Raw genomic sequence first — 11,835 nt, 5'->3', positions numbered from 1 at the left:
TGTTGATAAAAAAAATTCTAGAGATTTTGATACACTGCAGGACTAAAAAAATACACTTCATAAGATTCAATGATAATGGCAATTTACTCTTCAGGCTTTAATTGAAGCCAAATTATCTATAACTTCTCTGAAGTCGATCGCCTTGGTTAGTTCGTTTTCAACAGAAAAGAACGTGTTGGTGATCAAAAGATCGATAGAAGGGTTTCCAAATTCGCAACAGAATATATTTATCGCAGCTAAGCAGCGGTTTTGAATTACTGGAAGTGGTACAATTAATTGAAGCGGCGTATGAGCAGTGACAGCGTACTTACGTTTAGTACTTCTACCGACCCTAACTTTATAGTGATAAACAGTCCTAGTATCAGCGTATGGCTCTGTTAATAGGTTTAATTTGGTAAAAAATATAACGTGGCTACAACAATTCTAACCTTTAATTACGCTCCGCTTTTGCACTCTTGTGTATGGGAATTATTTAGACGCGCTATTCCTGCACTATTTGTTTAAGAAAAATATAAATGTTTAGAAATAATAATTATAGCTAATACCCTATACCTTGAAATATCCTACAATTACTTTTAGTAATTTTAATATGCAAAATAATGTTTCAAGAACTTAGATGGTTGAAATTGCTGAAAGTGTGGAGCTCGACTGGCCTTACATTGCCTGTCCCTATTGTGCTTACTGTTGGTTGTCATTTATCAGCAGGGTTGTTTTTCTCGGGAGGCGATTGGCACCGAGGGGTCGGTAACAGAACGATTCATTCACACGTGACTGCTTCGAAAAACTTCTTTGTTTCCATGATATCCTACTCGACGATAAATGCGAGTATTTTACGTAAAGTTCAATTGACAGCGTCCTCTAATACTGTTCCTGCAGTAATGTCTTCGAAATTTTAGGATTTCCATTAGAAGATCTTGTTCCGAAACCTCACTGTAAAATAACAAGAGCTCTCGAACTTTTTTTCCAATTTTTAGACTATATAGGTGTTTAAAGCTTCATAAACCCATTGATACCTTTCCTACGAGCGATGAGTTCTTGTTTAAAATTGTCCAAACTTCCATATATCGCCGTCTGTGCGTTTGCCTGCAACGTTCGTGAAGCTGTACGAGCTGTTTTGCCCATTCAGAAATCAAAGTATGGATTCAATGGAAAGGTTGGCCTTGATAGCTTGGGTGTTAGTGTACCTAGAAAACCATAACCCCCAAGAGCTTCAAAGATCGCTTTGAGGTAATGGTGCAGTCTTCGACTCTGACTGCCGCTCTGATTTGCAGTAATTCACATCCATGACCTCTGTCTTCTGGTGCGCTAACTCCAGTTTTTTTGGAGTGCATCCTGTCTTCGACCTCACGTATAAAGTCCCGCCGTCAACTCGACCTTCTCGAAAGACTCGCCGTAGACCTCTAGCGTTATATCGTCTGCAAAGTCGACGATCACAACTCCGCCAGGGAACTTGAGTTTCAACAGCAGCGTTCAGTAACGTTAGATGGACTGAAGCAGGGTGATACGCTCTCCAACTTACTGTTTAACATCGCCCTTGAAGTTGCAGTACGAAGAGCAAACGTGCAAAAAAACGGTACGATCATCACGAAATCTCACATGCTCCTTGGTTTTGCGGACGACATTGATATCATCGGTATCGACCGTAGGGGCGTGGAGGAGGCCTTTAGGCCTTATATAAGGGAAGCGGCGCGGTTGGGACTCTGCTTTCACTCTGCCAAAACATAGTGCATGGTAGCTGGAAGGGAGCGTGGGAGTTCCGCTGAAGATTGATGGGAACGATTTGAAGTGGTTGGTGAATTTGTTTATCTTGATGCGCTTGTGACATATGACGAGTTGCAGCTGCGAACAGAGCCTTCTACGGACTACTTAAGTCGCTTAGGTTCCGTGTATTGCAAATTCGCACAAAACTAGCGCTTTATAGGACGCTGATCCTCTCGGTGGTCCTTGAAGCATGGACACTGAAGAAAGCTGATCGACGAATACTCGGAGTTTTTGAGCGTGAAGCTCTGCGATCGATACTTGGCGGTAGAATAAAAAATGGAGTGTGGCACAGGCGCATGAGTAACGAGTTGTAACAGGTATACATGCCGATATTGTGCCGGTAAGACAGCGTGGCACGCCTTTTAACAACTTTTCTGTAACTTTTGTCATTACCGTACATTCTTAGGAGCGCCCATTTTAAAAAGCTCTGAGCAATTTAGACATCACGTTTTGTGTTTAAAATCATTTTTAAGGTCTGTGAACAAAGTTTCATCAGCTTTAGGATCTGGTCGAGCTGGTACCAAATTCGTCAATTCGACCGGAACTCAATTAGTAAGCTTTGGCCCTTACCTGAAAATTATTCAATATTAGAATAAAATTTTAAGGGCCGTTGAAATCGTTTTATGGTTGTAACCAACCAAATAAAAAACCTTTCACATTTCAAGTGTTCCACTACAGCTTTCTATTTACGTTCTTTGATAGTGTTTCATAAGTGCACACTTGAATAGAAACCCATCTTGAACCACATGAAGGTATAACCAACGTTGCATTTCCTCATTCCTACCAAGGCTTTTAACAGTAATTTGCATTCATAAGAGAGGCGGTAAAAACTAAACTCAATTTCAGTGCATCGTCCTATGAGTATCACCTCCTAGGAGCTGTAATTGGAAAACCGTAACACGATTTGCCCGGAGGCTGTTGCTTTGCAGCATCGAAGCGACGATTTGTTCAATAACGGGGAGCTTTTTAATCAATTGAATCACAAATGGACGGTAACCCGAAAGGCATTCGTCCCATATTGCAACTAATTACTATATGGTACGACACGAGGACCCAACGTGAATTATACTTATGAGGTTTATTTGTATGCCGACTGGCTTTTTAATTACATGAAATACAGGGCATTTCGATGGGTTCATGTCTATTGGGCATTGGCACACACTTCCCTGCCTTGGAGTTTAGGGCATGGAATCTACAAACTGCAAATAATTTGTGCTAAGCTTGAACAGTCTTTGACAAAATGTTTGTTTTCTTTTCTCTGCTCACATTGATAAGTTGAAAAAATTAGTCACAGATTGTTGACTGGCTGAAAGACAGGATTTAATATTTCGTTATTTCCAGTTGTATTCATTAAGCTGAGTTTTGTAAATAATGAAAATGTCGTTTGTTTTCGTTCCGTTATCGCTCGGTCGCACCACATTTGCTTTCCTTTTCTAAAGACACAATATTTACGCTACAAACGGAAAAAACTTTTTCATGGCCCTACAGTCCTACTTTTCCGTTAACCATCAAGGTTGCCTCTGATTAACAGGCTCAAAGCGCTTCAAATGGTAAGCCGCCTCGACTTTTCAAGGCGTTCAACTGTCGGCTGTACGGTGGCTTTCAAGTACACACATACACCCCCCTACGCTCAACGTAGCGGGGATGAAAACGAGGACGGTGGTGGTTACCAACGACGAGATGAGATGAGATGTGAAACAAGCCTCTCTTGTAGGTACATGCAATATCATTGAATCACTTGGTTTACCTTGGGAAAACTGTTTTCTCACTACGCGAGGATGCTTACTGCTACAGCCTGTTTATGACAAAGTCTTCACGCTCGGACCGGGACGTGACGGAATGCAGCTCTTGCATGGTGCTTCACAATGGCAGGCGGAGATGAGTTGGCCAAGTGCAGGAAAAACATAGAAACAAAGCGTTTTACTGCTGTCAGGATATGGAGGATATCAGTAATTATTTTCACTAGGCCAATGCCGTCTAGTAGATTTTGAAAATCATCCCATTTTTATGTTGTCGTTGGATAGGTAAAATGTAGAACAATCTTGTGGTACGCTAGTTAACAATCCTGTTTTATTCCTTAGCATTAAGGGGTAATATCCACCAGAATTTTTTTTTGCCAAAACTATCCTAGAATCAAAATCTACATCGCCCAAGTATAGATCTTAACTCAAAGTTCGTTGAAATCAATTTATACCGAACAATTTTTATGCTCCAAAATCACGTTTTTCGTTTAATTAGGCGATACTCGGCTTTGTAAACTAGTAGAAGTTACCTATGATCGATATCGTGTTTCAAATTTAGAGTATACTAGCTGATCCGGCAAACTTCGTCCCGCCTATTTTAGTGTTTAATTTAATAATTTTAAACATTTCAAATTTATTGATTCCTTGCGATTGGATTATATCGTTTAAAAATAATTGGTTTTATCGGAATGGCAACATCCTCAACTTTTGGCTTTTGTACATGACCTCTATTCCGGATATATATAGGGTGCATTTCAGTTATTTTCGTTGTTTTCCAGAAACTGAAAGTGGTCATCTTCTGATTCAAAATGGTGTCCAGGGTCAATGCTTGGCTTCTTTACATCATTTCGATTACGGACTTATACATATGTAGTAGTATTCGGTTATTTGCGGATGTTTTCCAGAAGTTGCCATTTTCAAATTCAAACTGTTGTCTAAGGTCAATTTGTAGCTCCTTGCATCATTCTGGATCCGGTGATCCGGAACCGTAAGTCGCCATCTTGGATTTAAAAATGGCATTTGGAGACAATTTCTGGCCCCTGAGCGTCATTCTGGTTTGAGAAACATCCATATTGGGTGTTATTTGGTCATTTTCGGCTGTTTTCCAGAAACCGGATGTCACCATCTTCGAATTCAAAATGGTGTCTGTGGTCGATTCTAGCTCCTGTCTATCATTCTGGTTCCGAAGATACTCATTTTGTATGAAATTGGCAATTTTTGGTTGTTTTTTAGAAACCGGAAGTTGCCATCTTACAATTCATAATGGTGTCTGAGGTAAATTTTCAGCTTAATTCTCGTTCCAGAGATACTCATATTGGGTGGTATTTGGTCACTTTAGGCTGTTTACGGTCACCGGAAGTCGCCATCTTGGATTTCAAAACAATTTCGGCCCTCCGTGCGGTCAATCTGGTTAAAGAAACGCTCATATTGAGTGGTATTTAATCATTTTAGGTTGTTTTCCAGACACCGGAAGTCGCCATCTTACAATTCAAAATATTGTCTGAGGTCGATTTTTGGCTTCAGTGGTCGATTTGTGGCTTCAGTGCATCATAGCAATCCCGGAAATACCCATATTGGGTGGTATTTGGTCATTTGCCGCTGTTTTTCGGGAACCGGAAGTCGCCATCTTGGATTTCAAAATGGCATTAGGAGACAATTTTTGGCCTCTTAGCGTCAATCCGGTTGAAGAAACACTCATATTAGGTGTTATTAGGTCATTTTCGGCTGTTTTCCAGACACCATTATGAATTGTCGCCATCTTACAATTCGAAATGTTGTCTGAGGTCGGTTTGTGGCTTCAGTGCACCATAACAATTCCGGAAATACCCATGTTTGGTGGTATAAGGTCATTTGCCGCTATTTTTCAGAAACGGGAAGTCACCATCTTGGAATTCGAAATGGTATTTGGAGACATGCCAGAAGAAGGAAAGGTGTCGAAACATTATGGACATGTTTGTTACACCTAAAAACATTCACCTGCTAAATTTGGTTATATATGCTTGATTGGTTCTCGAGCTGTGCGTAATTTGAGTTTCATTTGTATGGGACCCCTCCCTTAAGTAGAGAGAGGGGTGTCAAACCACTATATTTGTTACCCCTAAAAACAATCACCTGTCAAATTTGGTTCCACTCAGTTGGTTAGTTCTCGAGATAAGCAGAAATTTGTGTTTCAATCGTTATTAACTCCTCCCTCACAGAAGAGGGAGGGGAGTCAAACCACTATGGACATACTTGTTACCTCTGAAACCATTCACATACCAAATTTGGTTGTATTTGGTTGATTGGTTCTCGAGCTGTGCGAAATTCGTATTTCATTTGTATGGGACCCCTCCCTTGTAGAAGATGGAGGGGTGTCAAACCATTATGGATATATTTGTTACCCCCAAAAACATCTACCTACCAAATTTGGTTCTATTTACTTGGTTAGTTCTCCAGATGTGCAGAAATTTGTGTTTCATTTGTATGGGACCCATCCCTTCCAGAGGAGGAAAGGGTGTCGAACCAACATGGACATATTTGTTACTCCTAAAAACATCCACTTGCCAAATTTGGTTCCATTTGCTTGGTTAGTTTTCGAGATGTGCAGGAGTTTTTGTTTCATTTGTATGGGACTCCTCCCTTCCAGAAGAGGGAAGGGTGTCGAGCCAACATGGACATATTTGTTACTCCTAAAAACATTCACATGCCAAATTGGGTTCCATTTACTTGGTTAGTTCTCGAGATGTGCAGAAATTTGTGTTTCATTTGTATGGGACCCCTCCCTTCCAGAAGAGGGAAGGGTGTCGAATCAACATTGACATATTTGTTACTCCTAAAAACATCCACATGCCAAATTTGGTTCCATTTTCTTGGTTAGTTTTCGAGATGTGCAGAAATTTGTGTTTCATTTGTATGGGACCCCACCCTTGCAGAAGGGGGGGGGGGGGGGTTCGAAATATCTTAGTCACCTTTCCCGGCCCCTAAAACCCTTATATACAAAATTTCACGCCGATCGGTTCAGTAGTTTCCAAGCCTATATGAATCAGACAGACAGACGGACAGACAGCTAGACAAACAGACAGACGGACAGACAGACAGAGCTGCATTTTTATATGTTTAGATAGGTCGCTACATGAAGTTTCGACCGTTACAGCGTCTCTAAAGCATGTGTTTACTCACAATTTTCCTTTGTTTAGTCGATCAGCCGTTCTCGTTGTGTACGTTCTCTCTTTTAGTTTTTTTATATTTTTTAACTGTGAGTCATATTCAAAAGTACTTAAATATGAGTGGCAAGGTTACAGTGGCCACAGAGACAGTTAAAGAAGAAGTACCAAAACATCCCGGAGTAAAATTAGTAACCGACACCCGCCTAACCGCCATGCGTTCAAAGGCGATTCGGAGTACGTTAGTACCTCGGCGAAAAAAATTAAAACTTCTGATTCAACGCGTGATCGCGATGTTGATAGGGATTTCGGCTACTGTTTTCCAGACGCTGTATTTACTGCCCTTTCTGAATTAGGAGTGTGTAAAAACTGTAATAGTGATATGCGGTTTTCACAGTCGAGCAAGCGTGAACTAGGCTTCAAGAGTCTTGTGTTTATTTCGAACTGCGGTGATGCCGATATTTTTAACTATCCACTAATCCATAATCATGGTCTTGGGTCAACCGTTGGACCGAGCATGTACGAGTTTTGCGTGGGATCGGACGCCAACCGCGTCAAAGTCGCTGAGCATCGCATGTCCGATATCGCGCACAGCCTTACATCATACAAAAAAAGGAAGAAGAGGCAAATAAGACCCAGGAAGGATAACTTTACGGCGCAGGGATAGCTGACTGATGGTAAAAAAAATATTTATTATTATTGCGATTCTTAAGATTTGAAGCATTTTGAAACTTTAAACGCATTTTTCTCAAAACCATGTTTTCAAAATCGGCGAGCAGTAGAACTGAAAAAGTTTACGCCCGATTGACTTGAAATTTCAACTGTAGCTTCTCCATTAGGTTATCTAGTGTAGTACACACGTTTTTAGCGATTGATTAACAACAACAAAAGATATAAACAATTAAAGTCGACTTTTTTTGTCGAAAAAGAAATTTTTATAGAAGAGGTTCTTCTATTCAATACCTGCATTTAAAAAATAAAGACTGAAATACTTATACATATTTTCCAGCTTTTTTTTCAATTTTGAAAAGTCATTGAAAATGTGCAGATCTTTTTCATGCGGGGTAAGCCCGCCCACCAGCGGGGTAATATCGCCCACCGTTTTTTGAGGATAACAAATATTTTTAGGACCAAAACGGTTGATTTTATCGGTATAGTGTCTTTGGCAAAGTTGTAGATGGTATTTTTTTTCTTTTTCAAAAAAATATGCACTGTGAAAAATCTGAAAAAAAATCAAAGTTTTAACTTTGTTTTATTTTTTGATTATCCAATTTCAAAACAATGTTTAGGTAACTTATTGAGGTTTTCAAAATAAATATATTTTTCATAATTTTCAATATATTCAATTTATAATATACCTGTCTTAAAGCTTAAAATAAATACTCATTAATCCTGTCTGTATGATTTTTTTGAAGACTTATTATGTATAGAGTAACAAAAAAAAAACATAAAAATCTTAAAATTTATCAAAAAAAAATAACAATTGTAATTTTTTTATAAATTTTAAAATTTTTATTTTTTTGTTAAGAACAAAATTACCAACGACTCTATACCAATCAAACAAACAGCCCAAAAAAATTTTTCTTTACAAAATGTGAGCTAATAATATTTCTATTACTCCACGATCCAACATCCATCAAATTTTAACTTACCTTTTGTAGATTTTGCAGGCAAAAACATGTTTTTTTAAACTTTTAAAAAATTTGATTTTTGGTTCTATTTTTTATCATTTCTTTGAATTTTTTTACTGTGTATACTTTTTTCGGAAGGAGAAAACTACTATTTTTAACTCTGCCGGAGACGTCATACCGATCGAATAAACCGTCCTGGCTCTAAAATTATATTTTTGTTCATTAATACCATTTTACACAAGATTACTTTTTTCAGAAATAAGTCTTGTTAAAAAAATATTACTAGAAAAGCTTCAACCAAATTGAAAATGGTCGATTAACATCGTTGTCTTATGTGGCTTGAAATTGCTTTACTGATCCTGTAAAGTTCCCCTTTGTAGTGTCGAGGCATTTGGGTCTTGAAGTAAAACAACAAACAGTTGTATACGTGGCGGCTTTACCCCCAGTGTTAGTTGCCAGCTAAAAGGTTGTTTTTGATTATTTCTGTGACCGTTCGCGCACTATCAAAACAGAAAGGGGTGCAACATGTTATGTAATTATACTGTAAAAAACACGTTAAAGAAATTTTTCAATTATCATAAAACTTGGTAGTAAAACTACAGTGGGCGGTCTTACCCCGCTGGGCGGTCTTACCCTGTTTACCCCTACTGATCGTTTTCATATGACTTATTTCGTCGAAATACTCCCAGTATACCAAATGACCCATTCTAGTCTCTCTTTCATTGAACTCCTAAGTGACAGAGTAATGGATCACTTTGTGAACTTTCTTTCATCCAATTTTTACCTATATTAACTGAAGGATTTTTCTTTTCTTCAATTTCAAATTGAAATGTTTGTGTTCACCGAAACATCGTTTACAAAAAATTTACTCCATGAACAAAATACGATAACTTGCTTGTCAAATGCAGCCTTTTTAGCAATAGAACAAAAACAGAATTAGTTCTGTTTTCTCTAAAGCCCAGAGCTTCATTTCTCAGATCCACGAATAATCACGTTATCAGCACAAAAAAAACAATTTCGTTGATTTACCGGTTATTAGGCCAAATGAAAATGGGCTGAGCTAACGCTCAACAAACTGTTACTCAACAAATTTGTTGGTTGGGAAGATATCGTAGTGGTCTTAAATTGGTCTGATCAAGTCAAATACTTAGGACTGATTTATTATATAAATCTTACCCTGAAAATAATTTCGAATCCTCTACGTAAGTTAACTATTGTAGAAACAGTAGAAGATATGCAAAAAACAGTTGTTAACGATTACTTGTAAAAATCGTAGTAATCCTCAAATACAACAAATAGCTCGCTTGTCGACTGTCTTTAAGCATAAGATTTTTTTGTTTTCAATTTCTCTTACAGTTAAGAGATGTTGTTCTGGTTAACAAACAATATTGAATAAATCTTCTTGAAATAAAGAACGTTTACGGTAAAAAACTGGACTTTTTTCAGATGGTGATGAAAAAAAAAACTAAGACGGATAATTGAGTTGGATGAATTTCCCATTAATGATAACTATTTTATTTTTTGGTTTTCGAAAAAGCTTTTCCTTTGAAACATTAAAATAGTCTAGGCTCATGGATGCTAGTGGTGGGCGAAATAATTCAGTTGAGTGAGCGATTCTAAATCGATCCCCTCACTGAAGTGAGCTAGTTCTTTCGAATGTTTACCTCGCTCACTCGTATGTAACACTCTGCTTGCAATAAGTTGACGACAATTTAAACAAAGCTGTCGAATTTTCACTTTAGTTCGTTTTGCTTTGAAAAAATAAATCAATATTCTTGTTTTATCCAAGTTTCTATGGTTTCGAGTTTTTATTATTTCACATAAAAAACGATTACGAATTCGACAGTGAGATTAATGTAAAAATATAACACATACCGACCGCCTTTATTTGTGACTAGGATTACACTGGCCAACACAGGTGCACTTCAAAAGCACAAACCGAAAAAAAATGAAAGATTGCAGGTATTTAAACAATCCTGTGAATTTTGGTGTCCCTAGCTATTGCCGTTTATTCAGAGACTTGAATGAGTTACCTCGTAAATATAACGTTGAAACGACAAACCCGGCGAGCAATTTCTATACGACACCCTCACGTAAGTTTACGCGTTTCGATAATAGCTAGAGGCACCGAAATTCATGAGAATGGTAGAATAGTTATAATTTCTCATTTTTCCTGGTTTGAGCTTTCGGAATGACCATTTTTGTCATTTTGTCGACCAGTATCATTTTTCACACCAAAAGTGAGTTGGATATTATCGCAAAATGGCAAACTACGCGTTGAAAATTTATATTGGTTGATTGTTATTGAACAATATTTTTCTTCCAGATGGAGCTACCTAAATTGGTTTCTCAATTGCTACTTCGGTATTTGCTTAAATTATATACAAGATGAATCCAAAAAGAACCAGAAGACCGTTGAGCGGTCCTGCTGAAACCTGCACTGTTAACATGGAAAGTATATTTTGTGTCATCTAAGTTCTAAAGCGACGGAGAGTTGTTGTACTGTCACACGGTACCCCGGAGTAAAAAGAGCAGATAATTTTAAAATTTATAAGATAGATGGATTGTTATATCAAAAGAGAACTTACTTCACTTTTATAGCGACAGATCGTTGATTTCCTATGCCGAATCCAGAATACGTCTCAACAAAACTCGGATCTGAGCTGCTCCTCTCCAGTCCCCCGTTACACCCATTGCTCTGGCATCCTCGTCGACAGTACACATTCAGCGCGTGCAAGGTCTGCCTTGAAGTCGTCAGCCTCTATCCGGTCCTCTGCCAAATATTATCTTTCCGGTCGTTCATCCACCATTCGTGATACGTGGCCAGCCTACTGTAACCTACTACTACTACTTTGTAGTAGAATTAAAAAAAAACGTAATCTATTCTCAATATTCAATATTAGCGTGTTTGTAGACTTCATGCGTAGAGCGCCACCGGAAGGATCAGAGTCCTATAAAGCGCAAATTTCGTATGAATCTGTAGGCTACGGGACCTGAGCTGGCTATGCAATCCGTAATAAGCTCTAGTCGCTGCCGCAATCCATCTTTTCACCTCGCGATTCACCTTGGTGTTACATGTCGCGAGAGTACCAAAAGAAACAAATTCGTCGACCACTTCGAAAATATCCCCATCCATCTCCAACGCAGCACCAACACCCGCAGGACTACCACGCTCTCTGTCAGCCACCATGTGTTTAAGGTGAGTCCAGTTCTCGCAGCTTCCCTTTTGAGAGTCGTGATGGCCTCCTCAACTGCTCTACGGTTAACACCAATTATATCAATGTCGTCTGCTAAGCGTAGAAGCATGTGGGACTTCGTGATGAAGGTGCCGCTCCTCTGAACACCTGCCCTTCGTATTGCACCTTCTAAGGTTATATTGAATAGCAAATTCGAGAGCCAATGACCTTGCTTCAGACCATCTTACGTCACAAACGCGTCCGAAAATTCGCCCGCTATAGTGTTCTCAAAACTTGTCGAGGATCTGTCTCAAGGTGAACACCTGGTCCGTAGTAGATCGTCTCAAGCGAAAACCGTATTGGTTTTCTTCAACAAACGGCC

This window comes from Wyeomyia smithii, chromosome 1 (assembly GCF_029784165.1).
Source record: "Wyeomyia smithii strain HCP4-BCI-WySm-NY-G18 chromosome 1, ASM2978416v1, whole genome shotgun sequence".
Classification (NCBI taxonomy): domain Eukaryota; kingdom Metazoa; phylum Arthropoda; class Insecta; order Diptera; family Culicidae; genus Wyeomyia; species Wyeomyia smithii.
The sequence above is the reverse complement of the archived record's forward strand: the minus strand, read 5'-3'. Positions refer to the sequence as shown.